This window comes from Taudactylus pleione, unplaced genomic scaffold (genome assembly GCF_031769625.1).
Source record: "Taudactylus pleione unplaced genomic scaffold, aTauple2 ptg000655l, whole genome shotgun sequence".
NCBI lineage: Eukaryota > Metazoa > Chordata > Amphibia > Anura > Myobatrachidae > Taudactylus > Taudactylus pleione.
This window is the reverse complement of record NW_028285057.1, coordinates 436,720-453,160: the sequence shown is the minus strand read 5'-3', so window position 1 is coordinate 453,160 and position 16,441 is coordinate 436,720. Positions and strand designations below refer to the sequence as shown.

At 44.0% G+C, this 16,441-nt stretch overlaps 1 protein-coding gene across 2 annotated transcripts in view; it reads left to right on the top strand.

Moving 5' to 3' along the window:
* LOC148478422 (protein kinase C and casein kinase substrate in neurons protein 1-like) overlaps nt 1-16,441 on the top strand; it is a 131,015-nt gene that overhangs the window by 14,421 nt on the left and 100,153 nt on the right. The window contains exon 1 of one of the 2 annotated variants that reach the window (XM_088455411.1): nt 230-299. The exons of the other annotated variant lie outside the window; for it this stretch is intronic. The gene's annotated coding sequence lies outside the window, so the exon portion shown is untranslated. Of the gene's footprint in view, nt 1-229; nt 300-16,441 lie in introns of those variants that run through there. 2 annotated transcript variants of the gene reach the window in all.

The following is a 16,441-nucleotide window of genomic DNA, read 5'->3' as shown; positions in this document are numbered from 1 at the left end:
ATGTTTTCTGAACATGCAGATTTACTGAAGTGTCACGGGCCAGGCACACATTAACCAGACTCTCACCAGCTTCATACATAAATAAACTGCAACGGAGCTTTACAAGTCCCATCAAAGAGGGGCTATGAGACAGGCCGAGCCTTGTGCCGGGTGGGGCACATTTTATTCTTAGCTCAACCAGCTGTCATCTGGAATGCAGTGAGTGTAGGAACAAGGCTGCACAAAACCGGGACCTTGCCAATACATCCAGAGTCACACGGAGTGCCAGCCTGGGATACAGCGATCTTTATTTTCTGAAGGTAAAATCTTTTGCTTTAATGATCTTTATCCATGACGCCCAGCGTTTCCACTGGCCTCCGAACGTTTCAGTTTGGACAGAGGTTTTTATGATCTACAAATTAGGCTTGAGGCCACATTCAGTACGGATCTCAACTACAATAGCGCATGCAGATCGGCCGATGGTGTGTACTGCGCATGAACCGCAGTGCACGTGCGCAGGTTAGCAATACGATTGCACTGCGATCATGCACGCAGACAGAAAACCATCGCCGAGTGAGTGACGGGATGTCAGCATTTGGGGGTGGTGACTTGGGAGTGGTCGAAAAAATGCAGGCGTGCCTGTCCGTTAGATCGCCGTTGCATGGGCATGCATAAATTAGTCACTGCGACGGCATACGCAGCTTGTGTACTCACTGCGTGTGACGAGGCCTGCACTTTCTGAGACAGGTCAGAGCTGCTGTAATTCTGTGTAACGGTCCGATGTTACCGATGTATACGCAGGACTGCGAGGTATTACGGATGTGAGAAAGCGCTAGTGGGCATCTCTATGCTGGCAGAGTGGTTGCAAACTTTAGCAAATTTTCAGAGCAGAACTGCGTGCATAATCGCAGCAGCAATCGCAATAGCGATCCATGCTGAATCAGGCTCTTAGTCATAGCACAACTTGGTAGTTTACATATATCTTGTGTTTTTATTAAATACTAGTTATATATATATATATGACAGGAAGAGCTGATCCACCCCACAGCTCACATGACTTATTATTTGCACTCGGTGAAACTCTTCATGGTGTCACCTTTGCAAATTCACATGATTTCCATTCATCAATGGGGAAACAACCGTCCACATTCCTTACCCTCTGAAGGCTATGTACAGCTATCTGGTGATCATTAACCAACAAGCAGTTGTCCCTGGCCACTACACTGGTACCCAGAGCTGTCATTGACATCCGTAAGCCAAGTTTGTTGTATGGGGTTTTGTTCCACAGCATACAGCTGCCATTTAGGTAATTGGTATGAAAACCTGAGAAACCTGAAGCTGTAATCCCTATTTTTTTTATATAATCCCACTTTGTGCCAGAGATGCCGACATTCTGGCTGCCCCTTCCGGGAGGGGGCAGCCAGCTCGGCAAAAATCGGGGGGCGTAACCGACGGCTGAGGGTGGAGCGGGGGGGGGGGGGCTAGGGGGCGTGGTCACGTGGATGCCCCCTCCGGGAGTGGGCAGCCAGGTCGGTATAGCGGGGGTGGAGGCGTGGTACGGCATAGGTGGGCACGGCCGGGGATATTACCAGCATTAGGGGCGGAGCAGGGGGCATTACCACGTGATCATGTCATTTCGGCCCTGTCCCACTACACTATGCCGAAATTACCGGCATTGTGAAGCAGGGGGCGGGATCAGCAGTCAGCCAGGAGACTTGCCTGCTTTTCCAGGGGGGAAAGGGAGAACCACCCAATTTTTGGGAGGCTCCCGGCCGTTTCGGGAGAGTAGGCAAGTATGGTCTAAACTCTAAAGTCACCTTAAATTATTGTTTTGTTAATTTTTCCCTTGAATTTATTACAACTTTGTTTGCAATACGTGCAAACAAAGCAGCAATAAGCATTGGGTTCATGCACAAAGGTAACAGCTAAGCGTGATGTAGTCGGCAAGTCATAGGAGGCCATGATCAGACGGAGAAACTGCACCGGTCATAGGAGGCCATGGTCAGACGGAGAAACTGCACCGGTCATAGGAGGCCATGGTCAGACTGAGAAACTGCACTGATCGTATGCCAAGACATAGTGGGCGTGCTAATGCCCTGCCGTGCGATCGCCTGCCTTGCTGGGCGTGTGCTGGATTTGCATACGCAGGGTGCGAGTGAACGCATCTAGGGAGCGGGTCTGAATGATCTCCTGAGTCCCGTCTCGGATCACTTTTAGAACTCGGATTTAAAAACAAAACAAAAATGAATCTCTGGTTTTTGATTTCAAGTAAACAGGTCCAAATGACATGATTTTAGCTGTGATTTATTTTTTTTATCAATTTTAAAGAAATCCAAAACTCTTGAGGGTGATTTTGCCAAAACCAAAACACGGGGGTCTGTCTGTGCACATCTCTAGTTTTAACAGATGAAATTTAGCATCGGAAGACCATCGCTTTCTCCTAAATTCAAGTATTTTTAATTGCCCACTTTTGCCCCGACCTCTATAAATAAAGCATCTTCATCACAGCAGGGTATATGTAGATACTGGTTGCAGGCATGTTAGCAGTACTATTACAGCTATTTTTAGTCCCTGGACTGTTTGTTCACTGCTCATCTATCTTTTGGCCAGAGTGTTATTTTTGGCTGCTGTGGACATTGAAACGAAGGTGTCTGACAATTCTGAATAGGAAGCTGGATGGTGACAAAAAAACAAACAGTTCAATATTTATAGGAAGATATTGTATTTTAGTGCAGAGTATGGATTTATGACCTCACTGTAACTACCTTTTCAGAACTGCTGTGTTTACAGGAAGTAATTGATAAGTTGCTCACTGCATGCTGCCATGTTTCTGAAAGTTGCTGATAAGGTTGAATAAACTTCCCTGTTAGTAGCAATGTACAATGCGCTAATTGAAGTCTTCCTGAGAAAGTCCATTCCCAGATTGGTACACTGATCCGCACTAATGTTTATATAGTTTTGGCATTCAATCATTGCTCTACAATATATAAAAGGAGCTACTGTGTGCCATTAAAACATGGCCACATAGCCTAACGGCAGTGTTAACACTCATCAGGATAAAAGTCCATCTATCATGTGATTTTTTACATATTATGGTCCTGCTCTTAGCCCGATACACAAACCAGCATTTATGAAGCCAGATAATATTTTTTCCTATCCTGTGTTTGTATTCCTTAGCCCATTGCAACCACAACTTGCTGACATTCCTGTACAGGAATTTAAATATGTTGGGTCATCACCTACTATAGCTCACCAGTGAGAAGGGTCGGTGACCTTGGCACCACTTTAGAACTTAGCTGGTAGTTGACTGAGGGCCTGATTCAGCACGGATCGCTATTCTGCTAGAAAGCACGCACCGCAGTTGCTAATATTAGCGGTGAAATGCAAATGTTTGCAATCGCATTGCGATCACAGCTTACCATAAGAACGCCCACTTCCCCTTACACACATCCGTATACTTGGGCAATATAGCGAAACAATCGGTAACATCGCACAGTTAAGGCAGGACAGACCTCACTCAGGAACTGCTGACTTCAGTACATGCTATGAGCCCTCATGCTGCGAATGGTATTGCAATGGATAATTTATGCACGCCCCTGCACTGGCACGCCTGTGTTCACATGACCACCCCCCCCCCACCCCCGTCACCACCCAGAAACGGCACTTCCTGCCAATGAATGTGCTCTGGGTCTGCGTTGCCTCTGCAAATGCATTTCCCATCGCAATTGCTAGTTTGCGCACTGCGATGCATGCGCAATGCGAATTAATCGACCGATTGCGTGAGTCTTTGCTACTGCGATCATTGCTGAATCAGGCCCTGAGTGCGGCCCGTCTCTGTCATATTCTGATGTACCTTTCTTCATAGCAATGACTCATCAAGTAAGCTTTATGTAGTTATTTATTATCAGTTATACTTGCATTAGTACAGGTAGATAAAGACATCATCTCCTCATGGCTGTTCTCTTTTCTCTTACTCCTTCTATATCCTTCCACTTCCTGATCCCATGTCCCTCTGTGCCAGGGTTGCCTACCTTTAATATTCTCTTCCCGGGAGAAGCCCGGGTAAGAGAAGCAGCAGGGGGCCGACGGGGGCGGGGCTTGACGATTTGCGTCATTAAGCCCCGCCCCCTCGCGGTAAAATTGCCGCGATTGGGCACAATTTACATAGGGGGCGGGGCCAAATGCTGTGATTCATGCAGAATCACAGCTTAAGCCCCGCCCCCTTCACGGAGACCCGCGATTGCCGCGGGTATTCTCCTAATTCTGCCCACTTCACTAGGAAGTGGGCAGAATGCGGGAGAAATGCCTAACCTTCCGGGGGTGCGGGGGGTTACCCGAAAAATCGGGAGCCTCCCGCGAAAACCGGGAGGGTAGGCATGTCCCTCTGTGCTGCATGACCCTTAAAGGGGCACTACCTCATCTTACTATTACATGACGATGCACATAAACTATCTATATAGATACTACATCTCCCCCTTCCTTTCATATCATTATTTTTATTGTTTTTATATATAAAATTTACGTTCAAACAAGTATAGTGCATTTATAGCATTAAACCTATAACAATGTGTTAACGGTATCTGAGCATGAACATTAACCCAATATACATGAAACTGGAAAACCTCCTAGAATGGTTACAAGCCAGAAATTAAGAGTCATATCTGCGCAATAAGCCTAGCAGGTGGTTTAATGACTCTGCCTCTTTTCGTCTGAGTATGTGATCCTTCACTCAAAGACACAGACTCCATGATCGGATCACTTAATGCTGAGGATGGTAAAGGTACTGTGATTACATCCTCTTGACGTGGTCCATCAGAAGATAAAGATGGAAATATCTTCTTGAAATGGGAAACATTCCTTGTCACTGTTTGATTGTCATTTCCTGCAACAATCATCTTTTCCTTTTCATTATAGTCAGTGGACTTGGGTGAAAAGCAGTCATGTCCTTGCGTACTACTTTTTGTTTCACCAGAACACGATCTCCTTCTTGTAAATCAGAAACAATAGCTCTCCTTTTCTGATCTGCATACTGTTTTAGCAGAGTCCGTCTTCCTAATCTGATGATCTTTAGACGCAGGAGTTAAATGAATTTCCGGAAGTGTGGATCTGATAACTTTTCTTTGGAACATTAATGTCTGAGGAGGGACATTTGTTGTGGAGTGAGGCAATGATCGATATTGTCTGAGAAATTGATTTAAGGATTGTTGAATTGGAATTCGGGATACTTTACTAATCTTTATTTGCTTTCCAAGATTCCGCATAAAACGTTCAACAAGAGCATTAGCTTGTGGCCACAGAGGAGTCATTTTTATGATGTCGAATTCCAAAATATTTCATGAATTTTCTGAAATCAGCACCTTGAAATGGCGGACCATTATCTGTCTTTATTGTTCCTGGAATTCCATAGGTAGAGAAGATTTTATCCAACGTTGGTAAGACAGATGTGACAGATGTTGAAGATATTATTTCAAGAACAGAATATCGTGAGTATTCATCAACAGCTACTAGTATGTATTTACCATTGTATAATGGGCCATAGAAATCAACATCAACATTTTCCCAGACATTGTCAGGCAGGTCAGTCATCTGTAATGGTTCAATGTTAGGTTGCGTAGAAAGAAGGGTACATGTCATGCAGTTTCAGATTTCTGATTCATGTTGCTCCATGGAGGGAAACCATACCTTTTCACGTAAAAGTTGTTTGGTCTTTACTATTCCTAAATGACTGGCATGGGCAACGTCAATTACTTGCTTTCTCAAAACAGCTGGAATGACAATTATGTCACCTCTGAGAATGATTGAATCATCATGCACAATTAGTTCATGGCAATGTTTATGAAGTGCCCTAAAGTCTTGTTCCTCATCAGTTGAAAACAGAAAGTGCCCCAACCGCCAATCATTGGAAATAATAGTGTTTTACTGCTGACAATACTTTATCTGATAAGGAAGCCTCTTTGATGCTGTCACTAGTAAGTGAATCAGGAATTGAATTGTTGATACTAAAGTTCACATACTCCTCCACTGAAGTAGACTGTGAGATGTCAGAAGGCAAAGAGGTCTCCCTCCCTGTTTGCCGTGACTAGTCCGAAGGATCTCGGCGTAATCGCTGTGTCCCGGGTGCCTTAATTACACAGTAGGTAGCAGTCTGCAGAGGCAAGGGGGACACATGAACTGGGTATCACGACCAGGGTTTCGCGGCGTGGAGGCTTGCGGTCCTTACCGGTGAGGGCGCTGTGGCGCGATCCTTCTGTCGTAGGAGCTGGCATGTGGAGACTGGCATCGGCTGTACGCGGTGGTCTGCCAGCATTGGACCATCCTGGCAAGGGTAAGTCTAGTGGCATCTCTGTCACAGGTGTCTGGGCGCCACCATGTTGTCTTTGGCCATGTGACATAGCAGGCCAATCGTCTGTAGGTCACCTGCTCTCTCTACCCTATCACGTTCCGCTACTGGGTACTTAAGGGTGTTTGGAGCTCCCTGTAGTTGCCAGTGCAACGTGTTCACAGCGTAGCTGTGAGAGAGAGTTCTCTGCGCTTCTGTACCCAGACTGGTGTTCCGGTACTAGCCTTAGCTCCTTGTCAGCCTCTGGCTCCCTGCATAGCCTGCACCGCTCTGCCTTGCTCACTGCTGAGGTCAGTCCTGCACCTTACACCAGACTCACTCCTGCCTGAACCTGTCTCCTCAGTTCACGCATCACAGCATTTCCGGATCTCCATTTCAGCCAGCATCACTGCATTACTGGATATCTTCTTCAGCCACTATTCAGCAAACCAGGATTTCCACTTCACGCCTGCAGTTCATCTGGATTCATCTCTGCCACTGACCTGGACATTTGTTACTCCCATTCACTGCAGCTCCCTTCAGCCACATATATCAGTTTGTTTATTACTGGAATTTAGTTTTTTTTTTTTTCAAAATAGTTTTTATTGTTAGTTCAACAAAATATTGTAATACAGATATATGCAAAATCATCTTCAACATAGTAAATAGAACAATCACTTTGCAAGAACAATCATTCAACAAAACAATTATAATATTTGTAGTGCGGAAATCCAGATATAAATTGTAGTTACACATATAAGAAACATTTACATACATTGTTGCATATATTATTACTGTCAGTAAATTGGTTGCCATTAATGGTATAGATCAAAATCATAGATTGAGTGAGGTCAAAAAGGGGGGCCATTATCAAGCACTTCCAAATTATACCATGATCTTAGCTGGAAGCATTTCCATATGGAGTCTTTAAGTGATGGGGAAAGAGTACGAATATAGGGCAACCATAGGCCAAAAAATCTTTCATTATATTTTTCTTTATTAGTGGACGTCTCTGTCCAATCCATTGTAAACAAAAATATAATTCTAGGGTGTAATAATGTAAGAGTAGGTGGGTGAGGGTCAATCCATTGTGAGAGAATGGTCTTTTTAGCTGCTGCCATCAATTTGGTCATTAGTAGCCTATTTCCCTTAGTCAATCTCTGAGAGTGTGTGTTTTCTGATATATTCCAAAAAGCCCATTCTCAAAGAATCACAAAATCAATTTTTAGAATTTCTTTAATATAATTATTAAGTTCCTCCCAGAAGACTTGTACCTGTGTACAATCCCACAGGCAATGTACGAAATCAGCGTTAGGCGCTGAGCATTTATAACAGTTGGCGTCAGGCGCATCAAAAATAATATATTTCAATTTAGGGGTGTAGTATGCTCTGTGTAATATTTTTAGATGCATTTCAGCATAAGAGACTGATCCCAATTGTTTGTTCATTTTAAAACATGAAAGAGCAATAGACTCTATGGGGATTTGTGGGAAGACCTCCTTCCATTTTGCAAGTCCTGTAGTACTTGTTTCTAAATTTATAAGTGGTTGGGCACAGGAGTATATAAAAGATGTTGAAAAGGGTCCTTTTGGTTTATAGTCTAGTGCGCTATCTAGACACCAATTTAGATTGGTTTCCGAAAGTCCACGTAACATATTTTGAATATAACTCATCGCCTGTAAATATGGAAATAAAGGGATCGTGACCAGAGGAAATTTCTCCTGCATTTGTGAGCGAGTGAGAGGTTGAAGTGTTTGGTCGTGTAAAAATTGGTAAATGTACGGAACACCACTGGCGTGCCAGCATTTAAATTGGACGGAGTTACCAGGTGAAAAAGACAGATTTTTCCATAATGGTAAAAAAGTTTATGACAATTTGGGTAAGTGGGATTGTGATCTAATAACTCGCCATGCTATACATGTCGTATTTATTAATATGTTTTCTCTAGCTTCTGAAGGTATATTACGAGGATGAGTATGTAAAAGAGATACCAAGTTGTGGTGGGGAATAAATGCCTGCTCCATAGAGTATGTGGTATAAATTATTATTATTATTATTATTATTATTATTATTATTATTACCAGTTATTTATATAGCGCACACATATTCCGCAGCGCTTTACAGAGACTATTTGGCCATTCACATCTGTCCCTGCCGCAGTGGGGCTTACAATCTATATTCCCTATCACATGCGCACACACATACACACTAGGGTTAATTTGTGTTGGGAGCCAATTAACCTACCAGTATATTTTTGGAGTGTGGGAGGAAACCGGAGTACCCGGAGGAAACCCACGCAAGCACAGGGAGAATATACAAATGTTATGACCTCCAATCCAGTCCATTGCTATTCGATAATTAGCAGCCATAGCATATTGTCTGAGACATGGCAGATTTACCCCTCCTAAATGTGTCTGCTGTTGCAATTTAAACAATGAAATTCTGGGTCGTTTTCCTGCCCATATAAATTTTTGTAGAGCCTGATTACAAAATTTAAGGTCTCTTTTGTCCGGGATAATTGGCAACATTTGGAGAATATAAGGAATCTGGGGAAACTGATCATTTTGTAAAGGTGACACCTACCTATGTAGGATAGTGGAAGATGGGCCCATTTATTGAAATCATTATGTGTTTTTAACAATAGTGGGGTATAGTTAACCTCATATAGTTGAGAAGGGTGCGAAGGAATATTGACCCCTAAGTAAGTAATGTATTTATCTGCCCATTTGAAGGGGAAGGAATTTACCCAGCCTGTCTTCGCCTCCCCAAAAAAGGCCAAGGCCTCTGTTTTAGCATAGTTAATTTTAAAACCCGCAATCTCCTCGAACACCCGCAGAATTTGTAGGAGTAGTGGAATAGCTTCCTTAGGGTTGGCAAAATATAATAGGAGGTCATCAGCAAATACAGAAAATTTGATCTCGTGTTTTGCCAAAAAAATGCCTCGCCAGCATCTTGCTTTTTCAAAATGACGCAAGAGGGGATCTAGGGTTAAATCAAAAAGTAGTGGCGAAAGTGGGCAACCTTGTCTCGTGCCTCGAGTCAGGCAAAATGGTCTGGTATTTAAAATATTTATTGTCAAAAAGGCTTTCGGATCTTGATATAATGTTTCAAATATATGAATAAAATCAGGACCAAACTCTTGATATTTAAATATGCGTATTAAATGAGACCAAGACACTCTATCGAATGCCTTGTCAGCGTCACAACTCACCACAATGTTTCTTTTACTTTTCTCCGTATGTGACTGATACATTGCTGCTAAAACAGTGCGGATATTGTGAGTAGAGTAACGTCCTTTAATGAAACCTGTTTGAGCCGGATGCAATAATTTAGGTAGTAAAGATTGTAAGTGCTGGGCAATAATTTAGGAAAACAATTTCAGGTCCTGATTGAGCAGAGAAATTGGGCGGTATGAGGCAACTAAAGCAGGGTCTTTATTAGGTTTCGGTATAACTATAATGCGCGCGGTATTAAATGCAGGTGGTGCAGGATTTCCGCTAAGTATTGAATTATATAAAGCTGAAAGATGGGGTGTGATCTGCGGTGTGAGCATTTTATAGTATGCCGCTGATAGTCCGTCAGGGCCCGGGGTTTTACCAGTAGGTAACGCTTTTATAATAGAAGTAATCTCCTGCTCTGTTATGGGTAAAAGAAGACTCTCTCTATCTAATGGTGTAAGTTTGGTTAATCCTGCCTGTTCTAAAAACTTCATTCCTTTATCTGAGTCATCCATAGGTGCCTGGTATAATGTTTCATAATATTGTAAAAATGCTTCTGCGATTTTATCAGGCATCCTAGTGGACTCGGAGGGAGTCAAATTGATTAAAGAAATAGGCTTAGAAGACGTGTAAGATTTTACCATTCTTGCTAAAAGCTTCCCAGCACGGTTTCCCCAACGAGAGTACTTGTTTTTTTGATAATTGAGGTTTGTTTGGGCTTGTTCGGTACATATCTGGTCATATAAAGCCTTGGCATCCCTTTATCCCTTAGTATGAGAATAGGAAGGATCTTGTAACATTTTGGCATAAGCAGTGGCTACCGAAATACTGGCCTGATGGAATCTTTGCTTAAGAAATTTTCTCCTATATGAGACATAGGCTATCACATGGCCCCTCATGACTGGTTTAGAAGCTTGCCAGAGAAGATTTATATCCTGTTTATAAATTAGATTATCACTTATATAGTTTTGAAAATTACTTATTAATTGCTGTTTAAAGTCTTCCGAGGAGGAGAAATAGTCTGGGAAACGCCAATTATAAGAAGAAAGAGTAGGGGATTGCAAACGGAGAGAGAACCACACTGGAGCATGGTCAGATATCAGGATATCCGCTATCCGATAGAGTCTATCACTATATGTAATAAATTTTCAGGAATCAACCAGTAGTCCAACCTAGAAAACTAGTTATGTGGATGGGAAAAGAAAGTATATTCTCTGGATACAGGATGTAAATAGCGCCAAGGGTCTATCAAGTGTAATGTGTCTATAAGTAACGATAGAGTGGGTGGTGCACCTTGTCGAGTCCCATCCCTCCCCGAGTTACTCGAATAATCTACAGCTGGTTCCATAGTCACATTAAGATCGCCCCCTAAAATTAAAGTTCCTTCTGCCCAAACCTGTAAATTTGAGTATATGTCAGAAAAAAAGGATGCATTAGAGCTACTGGACTTTAGTTTATCTTTATTCATGTCTACAAACAGTCACATTAAACAACCCACCTTTCAGTTTAAACCTGTGTTTGCTCCTGTTTCCACCCCGGGTCCACAACAAATACAGACTCTGACAGTTTGCACTGACCTAATTGATTCGGCTACTGGACGGGAGTCCAGAACAGATTTAATTCATGGCATGGCTTCTCGCCTGGAAGGATTGGGAACCATGCAACAGCAATTAGCACAGTATGTGCAAGAAATGGCACACTGTCAGGATAATTTACAAGCCTCACTAACTTCTCCAAGTATGCCTGCAGTTACTCCTGCCTTCACTTCTGTGGTATCTACCTCTGAAGCTCCTCCTTGTTTGTATTTAATTACACCTGGCAAGTTTGATGGCAATCCTAAACTGTGTCGTGGATTTCTAAACCAGTGTGATGTATATTTTTCTTTGCAACCCTCCAATTTCCCTACTCCTAAAACCAAAGTGGCTTATATTGTGTCGCTGTTGTCCAGCTCAACCTTAGATTGGGTTTCCCCGCTCTGGAAGCGATCAGATCCACTACTGGATAATTATCCAGAATTTTTAACATCATTCAGGAGGATTTTTGATGAGCCTGGAAGAACCAACCCTGCTTCATTCAGTATTATGAATATGAAACAAGGTATCCGTCCTGTTAGTCAGTACGTCATTCAGCTCCAGACGTTGGCATCAGAGCTTGGATGGAACGAAGCAGCCCTAACATCGGCTTTCTGGCATGGACTATCGGATAGTATAAAGGATGATCTACCCTCTAGCCTTAATGATCTCATTTCTCTCTGCAACAAAGTGGATATACGCTTTAGAGAGCGCCAAGCTGAGAAGCACAGAGCTGATCGTTTTGGGTCTCATCCTCTACCTGCTCCTACCCGTTCTCCTCCCTCCTTTACAGATGAAGAACCCATGCAGGTTAATAATATCCGTCTTTCTAAAGAAGAACGACAGAGACGCATTCAAAAGAACTTTTGTCTATACTGTGGAGATACGGGTCACCTGGTGGCTTCCTGTACCCTCAAGCCGGGAAACGCCCTATCCTAACTAGTCCCGGGGACACTCAGTTAGGAGTAATACTTCCATCCCCAAAGCAAAATGACTCTGTCTTGCCCATAGCTCTAGACATTAAGTCTAGTCCTGCATTCGTATCTGCCCTCCTGGATTCTGGGGGAGCAGAACATTTCATGTCCTCTCGTTTAGCAGATAAATTACAAATTCCTTGCATCACCTTGGATCTTTCTATCTCCTTGACCTCTATCGATGGTAGGCCTATTTCTAATGGAACTGTGACTAAAAGAACCCAATCTATTCTAGTTCGTATTGGAGCCCTTCATGTTGAACATATCAGCTTCTTAATCATACCCAAGGCTTCCCATGAGATTATACTTGGATACCCATGGCTGCGTAAACACAATCCCAGAATTGATTGGAAAACTATGCAGGTTCTGTCATGGAGTGAGGAATGCCAGGGGTCTTGTCTTCCGAAGATTCGAATTGTGAAAAAAATTCAGATGTCAGAGGCCCCATCTATACCTAAAGAATATCAATCATTTACCTATGTTTTCTCCGAAAAACAAGCTAACATCTTACCTCCTCATAGATAATGGGATTGTCTTGTTGTCTTATCGACTTGTTGCCTGGGAAGACGCCTCCCCGTGGTCAGACCTATCCGTTGTCCCTACCTGAAACCGACGCCATGTCGGAATATATCCAAGAGAATCTAAAAAAGGGATTTATCCGACCATCTACATCACCTGCTGGAGCGGGATTCTTCTTTGTTTCTAAAAAAGATGGAGGCCTGCGGCCGTGTATAGATTATAGAGGCCTGAATGATATCACAGTAAAAAAACAGATACCCACTACTATTAATCACCAAATTATTTGACAGGGTCAAGGGATCCACGATATTCTCCAAGTTAGATCTCCGAGGTGCATATAATCTCATCTGTATCCGAGTAGGTGACGAGTGGAAAACAGCATTCAACACAAGGGACGGTCATTTTGAATATTTGGTAATGCCGTTCGGGCTGTGTAATGCACCTGCTGTTTTTCAAGGTTTTGTTAATGAGATCTTTAGGGATCTCTTATATGTCTCAATTGTCATCTATTTAGATGATATTTTGATTTTTTCATCTCCTGAAGAACATCGCAATCATGTCAAAGAAGTCTTGTCTCGTCTGAGAAACCAACTGTATTGTAAGCTGGAGAAATGTGTGTTCGGTGTAACAAGTATTCCATTTCTTGGATATATCATTTCCGGATCAGGGTTGGAAATGGATCCCAAGAAAGTCCAAGCAATCCTGGATTGGTCCCGTCCCACATCTTTGAAAGCCATCCAGAGACTTGTCGGTTTCTCCAATTATTATCGATGTTTTATTATTAAGGGATTCTCCTCCTTGGTGGCTCCCATCACAGCCTTAACTTGTAAGGGTGCCAATCCTGCTCTATGCCCCCTGAGGTGGAGACAGCCTTTCAACTTCTCAAACAAGCTCCCATTTTGAAACAACCGGATGTCAATAGGCCATTTTTATTGGAAGTGGATGCTTCATCTGTAGCAGTGGGAGCTGTCCTGTCTCAGTGCTTTGAGGATAACCGGATCCACCCATGTGGTTTCTTTTTGAAGAAATTCTCCCCTGCTGAAAGAAACTATGCCATAGGTGAGCAGGAACTATTAGTTGTCAAGTTGGCGTTAGAGGAATGGCGGTACCTCCTAGAGGGCGTTAAGTTCCCCTTCACAGTTTTTACAGACCATAGGAATCTTCTTTTCCTGAAAAACATCCAATGTGTAAGTCCTCGTCTGGCCCGATGGGCAATATTTTTTGCCCGCTTTCGTTTTACCCTGATGTATCATTCTGGGGCTCTCAACCTGAATGCCTTGTCTTGTCACGATCACTGTCCAGTGAAAGTGGTCCAGAAACACTGCGGAGTACTCCTGTGCTTGAGTCCAAGGTTTTTGCCACTATACAACTACAACCACCTGTTGGGAAGACATTTGTTGCCCCGGAGTTGAGAAAACAGTTGCTGACATGGGCTCACGCGTCTCGTTTTGCCGGTCACTCAGGCATTCGCAAGACCTTGGAGTTCCTGAAAAGTTCCTATTGGTGGCCATCGATGAAGACAGAGGTAACCGAGTTCATCTCGTCCTGTACCCTGTGTGCTCAGCATAAATCTACTCGACAGTCTCCAGCTGGAGAATTGGTGCCCCTTCCTGTGCCATCTCGTCCGTGGACACATCTGTCCATGGATTTTGTGATGGACCTGCCAAGTTCTAATGGATATACCACCATCTGGGTGGTAGTAGATCATTTCTCTAAGATGGTCCACTACATTCCGTTAAAAAAGTTACCTTCGGCACCTGATTTGGCTCAACTATTTGTACACCATATATTTAGTCTACATGGACTTCCTTCAGAAATCGTTTCAGACCGAGGGGTCCAATTTGTTGCAAAATTCTGGAGAGCCCTCTGTTCTATTCTACAAGTAAAACTCAATTTCTCCACGGCCTATCACCCTCAAAGTAATGGGTCTACCGATTTAGGATTTTGAGACCTTTATGAGAATCTTTATGTCTTCATCCCAGGACAACTGGTCTGAGGGCCTAATTCAGACCTGCTCGCGAGCGCTGAGCGCTCGCAAGCGGGTCGATGTTGGCCCAGGATAGCGACGGCCAAGCCATCACTATGGGTCTCGCTACAAAGCGGGCGTGCTGTCAATGGTGAGTGTCAGCACGCTCCCTTTGGTGGGCGTGCCGGGGGCGTTGCTGCCCAGATGGAGGCGTTCCCATGGGAACGCCTACCGTCTGGGGCCGGACCCAATGACATCACAAGTGATGTCAGTGAGAGTGCTCTCGGCTCTGATAGAGCCGAAAGCACTCCAGGGCTTGCGGCAATGAGACCCTACCTCAAGGGTCTCGTCGCAAGCCCGATGGTCACGATGGTCTCCCACAGCTATGCGAGCGGCCAGGAGGCTGCTTTAAAATTAGGAAGGATGGCCCTGATTGAGAGCGAGCACTCTGTCAGAGCGTCCGGCTCTGAATCAGGCCCTGAGTCCCTTCCCTGGGCCGAATTTGCGCACAACGCCTCATATCATTCTTCTACGAACCAAACTCCCTTCTTCATTGTGTATGGTCTTCATCCCAGGGTCCCTGAGTTCCGAAGTTTACCCGCCTTTGATGTACCAGCTGTGGATGCCACTGTACGGAACTTTGCTTCAGTCTGTGCTCAGGTGCGAGATGCTCTTGTGAAATCTTCCCTGCGGTACAAGGACCAAGCTGATAGGAAACGAAGAAAAGTTCCTCAGATGCGGGTCGGGATCAAGTATGGCTTTATACCCGCAATCTTCGCCTCTGGGTACCATCCATGAAGTTCGCCCCCCCCCGGTTTATTGGACCATACTCCATTACAGAAATAATCAATCCAGTCTCCTATCGTCTTCAGATCCCGTCTTATTTGAAAATTCCTAATTCATTTCCTATAAATGAATACATTTCTCAGCGTTCTCCCTGTTCCCCCCAGGATCCAAACTGAAAAAGGGGTGGAATTTGAGGTGTCTCAGAGTCTGGACTCTCGTATCCGTCATGGTCATTTGCAATACTTGTTTGATTGGAGAGGCTATGGTCCGGAAGAGCGTTGTTGGACCAGAGCTGAGGATGTCCACGCTCCCAAACTCATCAGCAAATTCCACTCGGCTCATCCCGAAAAGCCTGGAAGGTGTGTTGAGGCCACCCAAAAGGAGGGGGGCACTGTCACGACCAAGGTTTCGCGGTGTGGAGGTTTGTGGTCCTTACCGGTGAGGGTGCTGTGGCGCGGTCCTTCTGTCGGGGGAGCTGGCATGTGGAAACTGGCATTGGCTGTACGCAGTGGTCTGCCATCCATAATGGTTCACTGTTAGGCTGCGTAGAAAGAAGGGTACATGTCATGCAGTTTCAGATTTCTGATTCATGTTGCTCCATGGAGGGAAACCATACCTTTTCATGTAAAAGTTGTTTGGTCTTTACTATTCCTAAATGACTGGCATGGGCAATGTCAATTACTTGCTTTCTCAAAACAGCTGGAATGACAATTTTGTCACCTCTGAGAATGATTGAATCATCATGCACAATTAGTTCATGACAATGTTTATGAAGTGCTCTAAAGTCTTGTTCCTCATCAGTTGAAAACAGAAAGTGCCCCAACCGCCAATCATTGGAAATAATAGTGTTTTACTGCTGACAATACTTTATCTGATAAGGAAGCCTCTTTGATGCTGTCACTAGTAAGTGAATCAGGAATTGAATTGTTGATAATAAAGTTCACATACTCCTCCACTGAAGTAGACTGTGAGATGTCAGAAGGCAAAGAGACATCTCTCCGTTTGCCGTGACTAGTCCGAAGGATCTCGGCGTAATCGCTGTGTCCCGGGTGCCCTAATTACACAGTAGGTAGCAGTCTGCAGAGGCAAGGGGGACACACGAACTGGGT